The following is a 17,184-nucleotide window of genomic DNA, read 5'->3' on the forward strand; positions in this document are numbered from 1 at the left end:
CAAGGCATCCCGCAGAGGGTCGCCCGGGGAGGAGCTGTCGCTAGCCATAAATAACTTTAAGGCGCCTGTTTAGTGTCAAGCGAAACACTTTTACACGAAGGGAGAGTACACAAGTCGAGGGTGCAAAAAAAGGAAAAAAAAAAAACGCAAGTTTCAACATAAGTTCCTGCAGGTTTGACGACCCTTGTGGCTGTTTCAGGCTGCACCTTGTATTCAGGCTAGGAATATAGCTGTGCTTAATCAAATTTCGACCTCGCAGTCGCCAGAAAAGATGTTTAAGTGGAACACGATTACTTGCCCAAAGCGAGCAGATAGGGCCGTTATGTACTCTGTTGCCGGTATCCAAGGCTGCACGACTCATCAGTAACGTCTCGGAAAATGTATTCTCGTCCACCGTCGCTATCGCAGAACTTCACTGAACGTCGTCGAATTGCCACAATCCTCGGTACACAGTAGGCACTCGACTTCAGAAGTGGGATGGCGTAGCCGATATATCTACGGATCACCGTTTTCACCTCCTCTATCTATCTTGGACAAACACTCGAGACTGACTGATACCGCGTGCGTGAATACGCGACAGGGGCCTGTATATAGTACGCCTAGGCTGTTGTGGTCTTCGGCTTCGTCGGCAGGTGCGTAGTCTGGACCCCGTGTTGGTGCAGCGAGTCACTTCTCTTCGCGGTTGAGTGGGAACAGCTGCACTATTTCTCACTTAGCCGACTGCTCGCCCCGTATCTACGAGACCTTGGGATGTGTCTGTGGCGAAGAATGCTTTGAGTATTGACGGCCTCTCCGGATGTGGGTCGAGCACGCCACATGTCGGCCGAACTGAGCTCGTTCCGTGGGTTCATGCCCAATTGGGCATGGTGATGCTGTGCTCGCGAAGACCTCATTTTCCATCGGAACAACCGTGGTAGGAGTGTAGTCGGACGCTGCGGTTGGCTTCGAAGGCTCCATTAGGGCGGCAGCTACTTAACGTGCCCTCGAAAATTCAAAGACGTCTATGGGGGCGTTGGATACGTCAGAGAATACAACGCACGCGAGAAACACGTTTGCGACATCTACGGACGGAAAGCGAAACAAAATGCAGTGTGAAATTGTCTGGCGAAAACGTTGCCTAAAACCGTGCTTAGGCACCGTCATCGAAACAGGCGCTATTAAATATGCTTCATGTACGCACTCCTGAGCGCGCTTGTATAAAAGCGCGGTCCTGCACTTCCAAAAAAAAAAAAAAGAAAAGACATTCAAAAAATGTTTTGCCTTGAATAACGACACTATTTCTGCCCAGCACCGTCGTCTTGAATGAACTCCAGCCACCCTTCTGCCCTAAGAACTGCTCCCTAGTGTTCGCCTCCGCAGAACCAAGGCTGCAGGGTCAGCGGGGCAGCAGGGACAATAAGACGGGGCGTGTTCACAAACGGGACTCTCCGCGTCTCGCCCGCACAACGCCGCCTCTAAGCTTGTCCGCCGAATGAAGCGGGCAGAGATACAAACAAACAGCGCGGGCGGTGGCGGCGAATGTCTCTTGCCCCGACCTTGGCACGTCACTCTCTCAACGCTGGGAAGGCGATGAACGCGCGCTTTTGCACAGAGGGCGTACTCGGGGGGCTACCACCCCTGAGACTATGCGTCATCCACCGTGGTGCAATCGCCATTCGGCCACGCTTGTGCTGCCCCGCAGCGTTTGGGATGAATCGGTCCCGCTGTTGTTTGTCCCGTGTCCACTCTTCTTTGTCTCGGCGCGTCATTTGTGGTCCGCGCTTCTCGTTTCCTCCCCCCTTTCGGCATTGTTGGTTCTTATCGTGACTGCCCTTCGAAATGTGTCGGTGTGGCTGTGTGCAACTTTAGTACCGCAGAGGGGCATCCGGGCTATGTTTTGCAGAAAGGGTTTGCGCGAAAGTACCGTGTGCACAGGGCTCGGAATCCGTCACCTGCGCCGAATTTCGCTTTACAGAACGACAGCTGCCTCACCTAGGTAAAAGGTGTAATAAGAAAGCCATCCGAAACTAAAGAAAGCTTAAAGTAACGTACATATTTTTATGGTCGCTTAGCTTCATCATAGCATATGAAGGAGGTCAGGATGAGACCGCGTAGCGACAATTTCAAGTCTGCTTCCAAGTTTGCGACAGCCTTCTTAAATGTTCATGAGAGAGTAATGTTTTATCTGGCTCGGGCCTGAACACAGTGAGGCGAACGCGACTAAAAATACCGGTAGGGTAGGAAAGCCAGATTCCTCGGCAAATCGGGGCACCATATTCCGGAGTCGTCGCATATCTGCTACCCGCTCCTTTTTTCGCGTGCAGCTTTTGTTTTCTTTTTGTAGTCCATTCCCCGTCCGTGACTCCATAGGCAAATCAGTGCACAGGACGTTCAGGCGTTTTTCTACCATAGAGAATACAAACGGAAGGCAAAGAAGTCTTAGAGGACATCCTGTGCGGGCTGGCTTCCGCGGTGCTATTGGTTAAAAAAAAAAAATCGCCTTAAGTGTTCATTGTTCGGTGACTTGTTCGTCTTAATACATTTCTGTAATGCATTCTATACTGGTCATCCGCAGCTTCTTCCTGGTGAGCATTGCGCTCAGTTTCTAACTTACGGTTGTCTCTTCTTGGAGCGGTGGTCAGCGTGGTTGTGATCAGTTCTTTATTTACAGAGGAAGGTGTCCGCATGTATTGTTTGTTTCCAAAGAATAACCAGAGACACTACTTTCGCTCCCTCCATCGCACTAGGCCCGCACATTTAGTTGGGAAGACCAGTGTCACCTTCTTCTGTCCTCACAGCTCGATAGACCGTATCTCATCTCATAGCACGGGCCTATAAACAACGGGTCAACGTCTCGCAGCCTCTGGTGCCGCGAATTTACGGGCACGAACACCCACTCGCGCTCCGTCATCCACAGGAGTGCAGTTGCCCATGATGACGCGTGTAGAGCTCGTGGGCAGCCTCGGCCACTCCTCTCGCCGCAGGTATGTATACCTTAGGTGGTGGGTGTACCACCTTCAACTGCTACATATGGCTTGGCTCGGCTGCATACGCTCGGCTTGGCTATATCATGACTCCAAGGGCGAGCACCTGACAATGTACACGTACGCACGTGTCTGGACATAAGTTCGTTAGCATTCCGTATATTTTCGACTTTGTTGGGCACTGATACATAGGCGACGGGCGCCAGGGGTCGTGCTTTCTTCCTAATAGCTTCATGCCCCTGAAAGGCACGGATATGGCACACGAATTCCCCCGTTAAAGCGTGCGTATTGCAGACGGGACCAGCTCGCTGTTCCTGGTGTATAGCGCGGTTCGTGACTTGCGGAAAGCGAAGGCCAAAGCGAGATCGGGTCAAAAGGGGAACGAAGGCGAGCACATCGGTCGTGTATACGCGTCTTGCTGCTCTTTATATCCAACCCGCGTATACGTCGCTCGCTTTTCTCTGCGCAAATGTCGGACACTGGAGCAAATATCCGTGTAGAACAGTGAGGAAAGTCTGTCCCATTGCCTCCGGGCGTGCTGTTGCTTATTTGCAGCCGCGCATTTGCTCCGCTTGCTTGCAGTGATCAAAAAAGGATACCCTGAAAGAGACAGTATCTTCTCCGAGGAGAACCCGTTCACGTACTGCCATCACCAGATCATCGCGGCACGTGCCTGTGCCGTACGTGCCTGGTCCATCTCTCGCTCCAGATTGTATTCATGCGGAGACCCGCAAGTCCATTCGTGTTCATGTATATCGCCCAAGGAGCGCGACCCTCATTTGCTTGTTCGGTATCCCGGCGCTGTTCGGAGGCAACTATGCCTTGCGGGCTCGTTGGCTGGTCCCCAGCCAACTATAGCGCTTGCGACGGAAAACGGCCTGGCCGGCGGTGGGTGACGCGTCGCGACGTTGGAGGGAGGGTGATATTGGTGGAAGGAACGCGTCTTCGTCGCGTATATAGTCACCGGGTCGCCACTTAACCTTGAAACCCACATGGGAAGGAGCGGGTGCTAGCCGTCCTCGCGTTGTTTGCCCGCTGGACGTCTTCAAGACGGCCGGCGCCCCTCTGCCTGCGGCTGTCGACTGTGCCCTCTACCTGGGCTCATTTCGAGGCGCGCGCACGATCGGCGCGACTCCGTTCGCGCTCTCGTGACTCGGATCTCTCTCTCTGCATATCGCGACGAGTGCCGCATCGGAACGGCACGACGCACCTGACGTCGTCGCTCGTGGACAGCCGTGCAAAGATGGCCCGTGTGTCGAGCTTGTGTTCGTACGTCTGTACCGATGGGATTACGTGTGTGTGTATGTGACTCGATACGGAAGTACGCAGCTGCAGTGACCTTGAAGTAGTGATGCGGTGAAGGAACTGCGCATGACCGGAAGGAACTTGCGTTAGCTGTCTACGATACTCCGTAAGTCGTGAGTAGCTTTACTGCTTAGCGGAGACTGTTGTACACGAATGTTCTCTGTAGGATGAAGAGCGTTGGCTTCGCCGTCGTAATATGGTGTGACTGGAAACTCACCTACGGACGCTAACCGAGGAGCAAGTTAACCATTTGAACTTGTAATTTAGATCGCTGTCACATCTTTGCTGCAGAAGGCAGCGAAACTCCTTCGAGATAATACTTTTTTTTTTTTAATAGGCACACATTTGCAGCAGTTTTACTATAGGCATCGATCCGTCCGTGTCTGTCCCTTATGCGAGTGCAGTGGAACTCACTCCACCACTGATTGAGGGATAAGTGCCGATGTAACTGCAAAGGATGGAACTAAAGCTGGAAGTAAACACGTGTTTAGTTCGTCCTCGCCGGTTGGTAGCCCTTCAGAGTACGCTGTGCTACATTATGTCGTTTTGCTACGCTTTATCGTGCCCTTGGTGCCTTGCCTATATGTCCACATATTCGACGGAAAGGCCGACGGTCTTTCCGTGTAATAATACGTGGACCAGACATGGCAGTAATTGAATTACAGTAATGAATTACTTTTTCGGCTTGGTAATTTAGTAATGTAGTGAATTACTTTTTGGTAGTAATTTCGCAGCAAAGTAATTAATTCCTCTCGAAATTACTTTCACTAAAGTGCGCCATCGCTTTTTCAATAGACAACAAAGTAGAGTGCGCGAAAGCAGGAACGACGTGCTGCAATCCGAAGCCAGCGTCACGGATTGGCAAAAGGTGACAGAATTGAGCAGAACTATAGTCAACTAGAATACTCTGGAGAACAAGTTGTTTTGTTTAATAACTTTACTTAGTTTTTGCATTTATGGAAACTAGAAAGTAATGTCAAAGTAATTGAATTACTCAGTCGAAGTAATTGTAATGTAATTTCATTACTTTTGGCGAGCAGTAATGAGTAATGCAATTTAATTACTTTTCTGCGATTTTCAGCGAAGTAATTAGTAATGTAATTTAATTCCTTTTCAAAAGTAATTTTGCCATGTATGACGTGGACATCATTGCCTGTATACTGGGGACGAGAAATAAATTTACCGCCACATCAAAACCTTTTCGTTCTGCTAAGTCTCAGCACGCTGTCGATTATTCTAATCGCTTAATGATTAACGCTAAATCCATTACAGTTTCAGAAATTAAACAACGTCTACAAGGGAGTGTGCTTCAATTCACTGCATGCCGGTTGAATTTAGTTCAGTACCGCGAAGACATTTGAACATTGACGCAGGATAGGCGCATCATGTACACCTACACTGTGAAAAATGTGTGTAAAATTACAGGCATTTTGAAAGAAAATTTCTGTACCAGTACACAGAATATCTGTTCTACTTCATTGACCGAAATACGTTCATGAAAAAAACAGTAATTTCCTGTTTTCCAGCCGAAACCTTGATTGGAAAGCAAACATTTTGATATATTTTTGCCGTCTGTACTATTTTCTGCCGCAAACTGATTTTTACTTGAATAGTAGGTAAATTTTGAGTAGAAAGCGAAATGGTACGACAGCCCCGAAGACGCTGTCCGATGACCGGCTGCGTAACAATTTCGATCCGAAAGAAGATAACTAGTGGCGCCAGGTTGAGGTTCGTTGTTGGTTGGCTCCCTGCTACAGTGGTATATGTTACGCATTTTTTTTCTTACGTCTTTTTCGACGACTAGACAACGGCTCTTGCGAGGCCAACCTTATGGGTGCCATTGAGTATTGCCAGCGCCGGAGATATTCGTGAGATTTAGTTGACTAGGCTTTTGCCTTAAAATAGTGTTCATTGTAGAAATTGGCGCTTAAAGCAATTTTATTATTGTTACAAGCAGAAAACGTTAAATGAAAGACGAGTAAAAAAATATATTTGCGTCATTAATTTTTACTGCGACAGAAAAAAAACGACAGAAATAAAAAACAAAAAACGCCGTATAACAGAAAATTTTTGTCAATTTACACAAATTGTATCACTTGTAAACACAAAAAACTAAAATCCCAGAAATAAAAAAAAACATAGCAGAACAGAAAATTTGTGGCAGGGCAGCTGCCAGAAAATTTCCGTATTTTCAAACAAATCTTTTCTGTGTATGAGCGATATGAAAAAAAAAAGAAAAAAAAAAAGACGGTTCAGATAAGAGATGCGGAATTGTCCGTACATGGGAGGGAGCTATGTGGTGCTATTTTCGGAAAGAGTTGGCCAAAGAAAGCACGGTCCATGCGACAGCCTTCGCGCGCAGAAAGTGTGTGGCGGAGGAACTGAAAGCCAGTCGTTGTCCCTCCGTGCCCTCTCCTTTGGCAAGGCCTCCACAAGCCGCCGCCTCGGTAATGGTGACTCCCATCGCAGGCCACACACGCACGAGCGCACTCGTGACACCCATCAGCGTCTCGGAATCCGCGGCAGTCTCGGCAAGATATTCGGCGACCATTCCTGGCGGTCGACCAGGCGGCTGATCACCTACAATGACATTACACTACACTACCGGTCTGAAAGACTTCACTACCCTCCCCCACACCCCTCCTTAACTAAACCACAACAAATAACATGGAGACACCTTCAAGCCCGCACCTTTCCCTCCCCAGCACTGCTGGCACTCTTCTCCCCCTCTACTCATCAGTCCGTATGTTCCCTCTGCGAGGCCCCGAGAGCTACATTCGAACATATTATGTTCAGATGCCCGGAGTTTCAACCACCGGCCGAATGGCGCCTTACGGACAACGAGGCTTGGGAGATCGCGGTCTCCAGCTCAGAACCGGCTCCACAAAGGAGACTGGTCGCCTGGGCTGAAGCGGTCGCCGTCAGGCACTGCCTGCTGGCCACCACCCGTGATCAGGAGCCGGCCCAGCCCTTGTAACGAGTATTTCGCGGCTCCACTAAATAAAGTTTTTCACCACCACCAGGCGGAACCTCCACGCCTCCTCCTCTCCAAGCGCGCTCTTTCGCTGTCGAGCCTTTTTCGCACTGCGAAGTCACTCAAGCATAAAGCCTTCAAAATAAAGACTCGTATTTCTGACGTGTCCGGAGGCAGGACTAAATATACCAATATTTCATGTATTTCTTGTTTGGAATGATGCGGGAAGAGTCGGTAAACACTGACCACCACGTGGCATTCGCGCCCTTTGGGTAAATAATTTGCGGTCGAATTTTCTCCCTAAGCGAAGTTTCGGTTTTAGCCGCCGAATGGCTGTCTCAAGTGTCTGAGCTGTCACGCGTGACGTAGAAAAAAAAACGCGTTAATTACTACACCTGTTCACTCGCTCTTTTTCCACCTCTACTGGTGCAGCCTGGCGTAAGAATGGACACGCTTATAGAAGCGCCGAATCTCCGAATGCATCGCAGCTTTTGTATGGCTCGAATCTTCCCTATCCCACTTGTGGCGTCGCAGCCACCGTTATAATAATAATTGGTTCACAGGAAGGGAAATGCGCACCGCGCCGTAAGGGAAGGGAGGACGGTAGGAGTGAAAGTCGAAAGAGAGAAAGGGGAGCCTAAGTCGAAAGAGAGAAAGGGGAGCCTTAGTGGAGGGCTACGAAGTAATTTCGACCACCTGAGGATCTTTAACGTGCGCTGACATCGCACAGCACACGGACGCCACTTCGTTTCTCCTCCATCGAAACGCGGCCGCCATGGTTGGGTTCGAACCCGGGAACTCCGGCACAGTAGTCGGGCGTCTTAGCACTGCACCGCCCCGGCGGGGCGCATTGAAGCTTCTCCTGATGAGGCTGGTACAGGTGGGTCACCGCCGCTTGCGGCAGGAGGCTAGCCTGGCACCGAATTTTTATCTGTTGTAGGCCGTCATTGCACACGCCACCGCTGGTGGTGGACGACGGCTGTTGTTGCGGCGCGCGTCTTTCTTTCCCTCTTCCTTTTCTTTCTTCTCTATTTTCTCTTCTGTCTGCACGAGGCAGCGGAGGTGGCTCAGCTACAGAGCCAGTAGCAGGCCCGTGCATTTTCTTTTCCTTCTTCCTACAGTCACAACAACAACAACCGGCGGGGCGCCCAGCCACCGTTCTGCTGCTATAACTTAACGAGAAAAAGCGTGATATATCTAACTCACCTGTAGTCTATTCACCCGTCGTTGGCGAATTTCACCCATCGATTAATGGTTACTGAGTCCTCACTCGCCGTTCTGAAGAACGGGCAACGAAAATATGTCTCCACCCGTACGGCGCTCACAACGCGTCCCTCCACTTTCCCGCATCGGCGCCGCGTTTCAGGCGTTTCTGTTTTCAGAAGGGTCCGAGTGACCATGAGTCTCCAGCACAGAGGGCTGCTTTTGTCCGCTGCCGCAGCTGGGCGCAAGCGCGCACAACGGGTTGCCCTTCACGACGATGGGGAGCCACTCGAGTCTGGCACTGCGCGGAGGTATTTGTTAGAAGACGTCTTTTTTTTTTGTCTTTGCCATCGGAGTCGTATGTGGCTAGATCAACACTGGCGCATTCCAGTGACGAAATTGAGAAGACATGTACGCATCTCCGCGCGCGCCTTTCGGGCTGCGTGGAGCAATTAAGACATAGCAGCGCCAGGACGGCGACACGCAACGTGCAATTAGCATACGGGCACGTGCGCGCGTGCTGTTTTTTACGCTTCTGCGGCAAGGCGATGATATCAACAAGGGTGAGCATTGATAGAATGTATATATGATCGCGTAATTAAACGCCTTTGCTTGCGTAACACAGCATCATGTTCTGGCCGCTGTGGTTAGGCGCTGCGGACGGGGATTACGCACACGTTAACTGCGTAGGTGGCCACGTGCATCTGCCTTGCGAAATTCTACACTGCAGCTTCGGATTGTGCGTGAGACGGCGCATGCTTACCCTCGCAGAACTGCTGGTTGAAATAGATAAGCGAGGCTGCGTACGAATTTGGCGCACTGATATTGGCTCGACAGCTTGTCTTTGTTGACACGACATAAAACTAGTTTGGTTATGCGAATAGTACAGTAGCATGCAGCTCGCTTGTAACAGAGAATGGAGTATTGATGACTGCGACCATGTGCAACTGCGTCTTTCTGTAATCACTGTACCGTTACTGAACTGCTACGCAAGCATGTGAAGTAATCTTACTAGCTCTGGGCACAACAGGGTTGAAAGTGACTGTTCACTTTTCGGGACCGGTTCGGCTTCGTCAAGGGTGATCAAAACGGCGTGCAGCAGCTAGGCGCAGCATTGCGCGATGTATGCGGCGAATATAGTGTCAGTGTCAGTGGCATTGAGTTTGGTATCTGATTCGTAGAAGGGGGTGACATACCGAAGGGGTCAAGTTTGCTTTCTACACTTCGGTGTTGCCAGCGCGTTGCAACTTGAGGTGTCAGTGTATATAAAAAAACAAATGGGGACGCATGCCTCTCACCACGAAATAGGGAGGTGTCTGGGCTGGAATCGTATAGCCGTTATTTTTCAAGGGAACACAATGTATATATCTTGTCCTATCGGTGACGGTGACACTAGAAATGTGCTCCCGCGATCTTGTGTTAAATGTGGCGTTTCTATTGCTTTCACAGGTGAGTGCTCGGACGGACCCGTTCGCTGTTCCTCCTTATCTCGCGAGTGATGTGTGGAGGATGACACATAATACAGTGAGTAGTTCTGACCTTGTCGTGGGGATCCCTGGAAGCCATTTTTAATGCTCCCTGAAGGGTCAACGCCGTATTAAAAAGTCGTTTTTGGTGCATAACATGTCTGCACTCAGTGACTTTATATAGTTCTTTTTTTTTTTATTTTTGCTACTGGGGCTGAACGGTAGCTTTCACGTAAATTTGCGCTCGTTACGACTTGCAACAAACACTTAATGCTAGGCCGGTGCTTTTTTCTTTTTTTTTTTTAATATGCAGTACTGAGTGCGTAGTGCAGGATAGGTGCTTCGAGCTGTAATTCGAAATGCTAGTAGGGCTTTTTTTTTTTTTCTTAAGTGCTTGTGTATCGTAGGAGTGGTACTGGCATTTACAGGCAAAAGCAAAGACCGAGATACTAGTAATGGTCGCAGAAACTTCTGCATTTATCTGCGCAACATCGAAAAGCGAAAACCAGCGGTAGGACAAACGACACCGCGCTGTATTTTGTAACATACATGGCAAAATTACTTTTGAAAAGGAATTAACTTACATTACTAATTATTTCGCTGAAAATCGCAGAAAAGTAATTAAATTACAGTACTCATTACTACTCGCCAAAAGTAATGAAATTACATTACAATTACTTCTACTGAGCAATTCAATTACTTTGAAATTACTTTCTAGTTTCCATCCATGCAAAAACTAAGTAAAGCTATTAAAGAAAACAACAACTTGTTCTCCAGAGTATTCTAGTTGACTATACTTCTGCTCAATTCTATCACCTTTTGCCAATCCGTTACGCTGGCTTCGGATTGCAGCACGTCGTTCCTGCTTTCGCGCACTCTACTTTGTTGTCTATTGAAGAAGTGATGGCGCACTTTAGTAAAAGTAATTTCGAGAGGAATTAATTACTTTGCTGCGAAATTACTACCAAAAAGTAATTCACTACATTACTAAATTACCAAACCGAAAAAATAATTTATTACATTACAGATTACCGAAAAAGTAAATTTCATTACTGTAATTCAATTACTGCCATGTCTGTTTTGTAAGGTGACGGTCAATTACCCCGGTCGGCGATGCCGACCTTCGTATGCTCGTTACCAGCGGGTTCGTTTGCTGGCTGATTTGCTGGTAGATATGCGAAACTTGTGCCAATGCGGATGACCTGACCTTCAGGCTTAAAAGCTTTGCGTTACGGGGGCCGACACGGACAGACAAGGGACGACATTCGTGTGCTCATATTTTTTTTTTTCCTGTGCCTGCTGCACTGCTTTGTTAAGCACTGTGAGAGCCAACTCGGTGTGTGCCGTGATTTAATTTAATTAATTTCAGTTTTCTGGAACTGCTTAGGTGTGGCCATTCCCTCGTTCCCTGCAAACCAATGGCAGTGGTGACGATGAGAGCGAGTGAGCTGTTGCGCGCGTTTATATACAGTCTCCAACTCGACCATATTGCGCGCGGTTTTTCCCTGTTCAGCTCCTCTTCCTCAGCGGAAAAGCTTCACGGGTGCGCCGAGGTTGCTGATTCACTTCTGCAGCTTACTTTCTGTCTCCGCGCCTTCATATTCATCGGTCCCCAGAATAGCGCCGCTACGCGCTTCGGCGTGCATGTCTCGGTGCCTATACGAGCCTTCGCGCACAATCGTCATGGGTCGACGCCCGTGGGAGACGGCGGCAGGACTTCGGCCTCACCTTTCTGACGCATGCACGACACCATCTCCCACATCGCTCCCTGCTTTCTTTTTTTTTTTTTTTTTTCTTGAACGCGTGGGAGGTGTGCTGCATCACTCGCAACTTGGGTACAGCCACAGGTCTGTTTTTAACGCCATTCAAAACTTCTTAACAGAAACAAAACGTCTACCTTGCTAATATGCTTTGAATTTTTAATCTGTACATATAAATCTTAGTATTCTCCTACTGCGTGCGTTAGTATTTACTCTTTTTTATTTTGGTTTTTCATATTTACATTTCCTTCTTTATTCCCTAGCATTTATTTCTATTTATTTTTGGGATGTAGTTATACATCTCAAAATCTAATATCTCTGCACCCCGATTCTTGGCCGATCCCCCGTGTGGGTATGTGCCATCAAATTAGAGGAGAACAACAACAATAACAACTCGCAACTCTGAGCTTCGTTAATTCCTTGTGCATGAGAAGATCAAGCTGGCGCAGGTGGGGGGTCAGTCTTGGGGAGGGTGCGCAGGACACGGTCTCCCCGCGACGTGCAACGACCAGATTCTCACGTAGGAGCGAATGTTCACAAAGCGTGGTTGGTGGGCTTGTCATTCTTGTCAAGTGGAAAACAAGGTCGTCATGGCGGAACGCTCCAGTGGCCGGCATGTTTTTGATCTCCGCATCTTTTCGTCTACTACCCTGACAAGACTCTCGTCAGCTGTTCCTGTGCTGCTTCGTCTGCTTTTTCTACTTTTCGTGTACTCGTTATTTTCGTTCTTGTTGTTAGTCACTATCTATTTTGGCCCGTATTTGCGGTCGTACATATGCGTACACTGTATGCATCCGGTACGTGCAGATACACTATGTTCACTAACGCCGTGTACCGTTTTGCTCTGGGCAACTTTACAGTGCTTTTCATTATGCTAGTTCACGATTTGTTACCTAACGAGATATGTAAGGTGCAAGCCACAAACAAGCGCTCGTAATCGCTCAGTTTCCATCTGCATATATAGACCTTTGCATCGGACGAGGAGGTTGTCGAAACGCCTCCTCTCTGGACTGTTGCCAACCGGTTCTGCTTCCGCCTCCACCGTGTTGACGTCAGGCGCACACAACAGCCCAGTGAGCAATATGGTGGCGCCCAGGAGGCCCTCGTTGCAAAGGTCACGCGGTCAAAGGTACACGCGGAATCCATCGGAAAGCACGATCTCCTGGACAGAGGCAAGAGAGGTTCGAAATTAGACGCGCCGTTAGAGTGAAAGTTGTTTCTCTGAGTTTATTTAAATTGGCCGTCAGTGGCGCTGTGTCTGTTCTTGGCATACAGTAGGATACAGCCGAAGGAAGAGGTGGTGAATGCCCGTCAGAGGACGCCGTACAACCAGTGGCATCAACCTACTACGAGTGCTTTGCGGCCAACAGCCCCGGTGCCTCCTTTATCGACCATGGCGGCAGGTGACAGGGATGTCATGACAATATACCGACGTCATTGTTTGCAGGGCATCCTTCGACATGCTTTTTTTTTTCTCGTATTGGATTCCATCTTATCCTATTTTCAGCAGACGAAAAACTGCGCGGAATGTAAAACACACGCCTGTCCACATACTCACGCAAAGCGGCCATGGGCGACTGGTTTCGTTGTTGGTGTGGCTGTGGGAAGAAGGAAAAGAAAATGCACGGACCTGCTACTGGCTCTGTAGCTGAGCCACCTCCGCTGCCTCGTGCGGACAGAAGAGAAAATAGAGAAGAAAGAAAAGGAAGAGGGAGAGAAAGACGCGCGCCGCAACAACAGCCATCGTCCACCACCGAAACGGTGACGGGTGCAATGACGGCCTACAACAGATAAAAATTCTGCGGCAGGCTAGCCACCGCCGCAAGCGGCAGTGACCCACCTGTCCCAGCCCCATCAGCCCCCCCCCCCCCCCCCCCCCCCCCCCCCCCGAAACGCGACTAGTTTCGTTCAAGAAAACATGTACATTGCTACGCGCGCTACCTGGCCACTCCGAAATAGACACCGCCGTGCAAGGTGACATTGTCGGCGTTCTCGGGGCGTCTGCTCGCTCAGTCGCAAAAAGACGCGGGCATCGCCCGGCTTCATTATTCGGCCGTCTTTTTGGCGTCGTCGCGACTTGGATACGTGAAAACGAGAAAAGGTTGGCGGCAGTGACGGGCTTTCTTTACTTGCCTGTCGCCCATGTCTCTTGCGGTGCCTGCGCCTCAAAGCTGTCGGACGAGGGACATCGTCAAAGCAAAAGAAGGGAGAGCGAAGTAAAAAGAAAAAGGAGCAGAGACCCAGATAGTATGCCACCGTGTGTGTCTCTACAAAGTATCCGTGTGGTGGGGCCTCCGCCCTGGCACGCCTGTCCCTTTCAGGTGTGCCTACTTCGCCGAAACAGCAGGACCGCCCTTGTATAATCGTCCAGTGCTCGGCTACTGCGGCGTCTTTGCGGTCGTCTTCAGTAAGACAGGCCTTAGATGCGACGACTGTGCAGTTCTTTGAGTGGCAAATGCGTTCTATACTATTTGCATGCGCATTAATAGAGATTTTTAGCTGAGTGTTTTTATACGGACAGCGAAGCTGAGCGGACGGATATGCCGGCGGAGCTTCGCGCGAGAGAGTTTTAGCTCGGCGGATCCGTCACCCGCCCAAGCGGATAAAATCTGCGCCTCTGCTTTTATATCCCAGACACGGAGGGCTTCTCAGCGGGCCTAAAAATCACTCCGTAAACTCAAATAATAAACTGACTGGCCTCCTCAGCTTTATGCGCATGCGCAGTGGTGTCTCCGCTCGCCCGTGGCATCGTTGGTCGTAAAAACGCTCAGCTAAAACTCTCTAATTCCCTCAGCACGTGTCCCTGTATACAGCTAGGTGCGAGCGCGCCGGGTGGCACTCAACGTATACATGAAAGAGGAAGGAAGAAATAGAATAAATATGACATGGCCTCCAAAGAAGTACACGTGGGCCTGTGAACACCATCTCAAAACACCCTTCGCGAGCTGTTTTCTTTTTCTCTCGGAGGACGAAATTCGTGTGAAGAATTCGTGGCCAGCTATAACTGTACCGAGCTTACCCAACGGGAAATAATGACGTCATGTGACTCGACAAGCTCGTACGGACGAGCACTCGAGGAGCAGTTGCGTAGTCGTAGTTTGTACAGAGTTTGTGCGTGGGCACAACAGGCGTTACCCCTGTAATGTCCGACCTAACACTTACGGTATAGACTGTAAATAAGCGAGTGGCTGTCTTCCAGACAGCATTGCATATATATAGAGGTATCTGCCGAACATATCTGTTAAACCTCATTCGAGGCGCCAGCTGTCGGATATGCAGGATGATTGCTGAAATAGGGCTCATTGCGAAAGCTACTCTTATTGGTAAAACAACCTTGTTACATGCAACAAGGTTACATGTAACCTTGTTGCATTCTTTCTCTGTAAATTTTTTGTCAAACGTTTAGAGCCTAGGGGGTCTGCTTCTAAACCGTGTATAGTGGTGCTCCTTTAGCATTCGTGTATGTCATTTCCATTGGAGAGAGTACAGCAAAAAAGTTTTCGGCCTTAGAAATATTTGGAATACTGGGAAAGCATTATATAAGCCATATGCTATGTTGCCCAGAAGCAAACTCCTTGGACTCAAAACTTTTGACAAAGACTGTGCATTCTCTGGTACATTTGAATATTATTTATTTGTTCAATGTGCGGACCAGCAACGAAAAAAATCTAAGGATTCGATCATAACTCTTATGCAATGTTTTCATAGCTTGAACCTTACGCGGTTAATCGTACTGCTACACAGCAATACAAAAGCACTCACGGTGTCGAGAAAGCGACCTAGTCGTCCCACTACCTTCTCCTATATCCCTCTCCGGGAACTCCGTCCTGCTATAGCTGCAGCGAACGCAGTGGCTCCACTACTCGCGTGACCGTGATCTAGATAGCTGTCCAGTGAAAGGGGGGCGACTGCTGTCACGTCGCAGTGGGCGGCCATCACGTTGGCTGGTCATATACTTCCGTCGTCTCGAAGGGCCGGTTGTCTCCCACACGACGCGTCCTACCCACCACCATAACACCACCGCCGTGGCTGGCGCAGCTGACCCCCTTGTCCATCGTCCCGCGACGGGCGACACAGCCGAGGCTTCGGCTGCTGCCACCATCATCGTTGTGGCGCGCCATTACGACGGCTACGGTATACGGTCGGGCGGACCAGAGATTTCTGCGGTCGTTGCATTCTTCATTCGACACGTTGGGGACGAGGGATCGTACGTGGAATGAATATTACTCTTGAAGTATTTAGGCGGTTGCTCCAATTTTCTAATTTTACCCTCGATGTGGGCCCCGCCGCGGTGGCGCAGTGGTTAAGACGCTCGATTACTGTACCGGAGTACCCGGGTTCGAACTCGACCGCATGTGGCTGCGTTTCGATGGAGGCGAAACGGAGACGTCCGTGTGCTGTACAATGTCAGTGCGCGCTAAAAATCTCCAGGTGGTGGAAGTTACTCCGTAGCCATCCGCTACACGGTACTTATTTCTCTCTTTCCGCTTCCAAGGACTGCCCCCTTCCTCCCTTACGGTGCGATGCAGATGTCCAAAGAAAAATGTGACATATACTGCGCCTTTTTTATAAACCAATTATTATTATTATTATTATTATTATTATTATTATTATTATTATTATTATTATTATTATTATTATTATTATTATTATTATTATTATTAATTACTTGCGCGATGTGGCAATACTGTGTACATTGAAGCCCGGTTTTAGCGCCTCTGCTATCAATAACGACGAAATGCGTGGAAGTTTTTGCGACTGTCATTCCGAATGTTCCGCGTCGTGGATTCCATACGGAGTCGACCCAAGGGCGCTCATGTTGCTCTTACGCAACCTGCACGCACTGTATACGCGGTTAACATACATACTACATGGAAGGCTCGGGATACGTACGGACTCCGCGTGACGTCATGAACAGCATGCGGTAACCATGCGGCAACTTATCAGCAAGCGTATTCACAGCGCTCGGGGAAAAACAAACGGGACTCATTCAGCACATGCTCCATATCAGTTCCCGAATATTGGGTTTAAATAAAATTTTCCCCTCCTCTATGTCACGCGGCACATGCATGTGGCACGAACTATAGTTGAGATCCTGACGTGAAGTTGGGATCCTGACATGAAGTTGGGATTCTGACACGATGTTGGGATTCTGACACGATGTTGGGATTCTGACACGAAGTTGGGATTCTGACACGATGTTGGGATTCTGACATGATGTTGGGATTCTGACATGAAGTTGGGATCCTGACATGAAGCAGGAATCATTCTGATCACCATCAAATGTCTTACGCTATAGTGTGTAGTATGTACAGTGTGGGATCTGCTATTTTGACTCGGGTTTTTTTTTTTTTTTTTATTTGAAGCAATATACACCGTCTTGATGTCTTCCTTTTGCAGAGTTCCACGTTCTCGCACTAGACCATGCGCTGAACAAGGACAAATAAACGAATTCCTGAATGTCGGCGGCTTAATTGAAGAGGAAATTTTTGCCAGGAATTAAGGGTTAAGTG

The 17,184-nt window shown here is 49.0% G+C and overlaps 1 protein-coding gene across 4 annotated transcripts in view; it reads left to right on the forward strand.

Moving 5' to 3' along the window:
- MESR3 (misexpression suppressor of ras 3) overlaps positions 1-17,184 on the forward strand; it is a 208,136-nt gene that overhangs the window by 139,734 nt on the left and 51,218 nt on the right. Inside the window, exons 1-2 of one of the 4 annotated variants that reach the window (XM_084584479.1) lie at positions 4,169-4,381; positions 9,895-9,969. The exons of 2 other annotated variants lie outside the window; for them this stretch is intronic. The gene's annotated coding sequence lies outside the window, so the exon portion shown is untranslated. Of the gene's footprint in view, positions 1-4,168; positions 4,382-9,894; positions 9,970-17,184 lie in introns of those variants that run through there. One more of the 4 variants, XM_084584478.1, reaches the window with a different exon arrangement.

Source organism: Amblyomma maculatum, chromosome 11, assembly GCF_055883805.1.
Source record: "Amblyomma maculatum isolate TAMU_Amacu chromosome 11, ASM5588380v1, whole genome shotgun sequence".
Lineage (NCBI taxonomy): Eukaryota > Metazoa > Arthropoda > Arachnida > Ixodida > Ixodidae > Amblyomma > Amblyomma maculatum.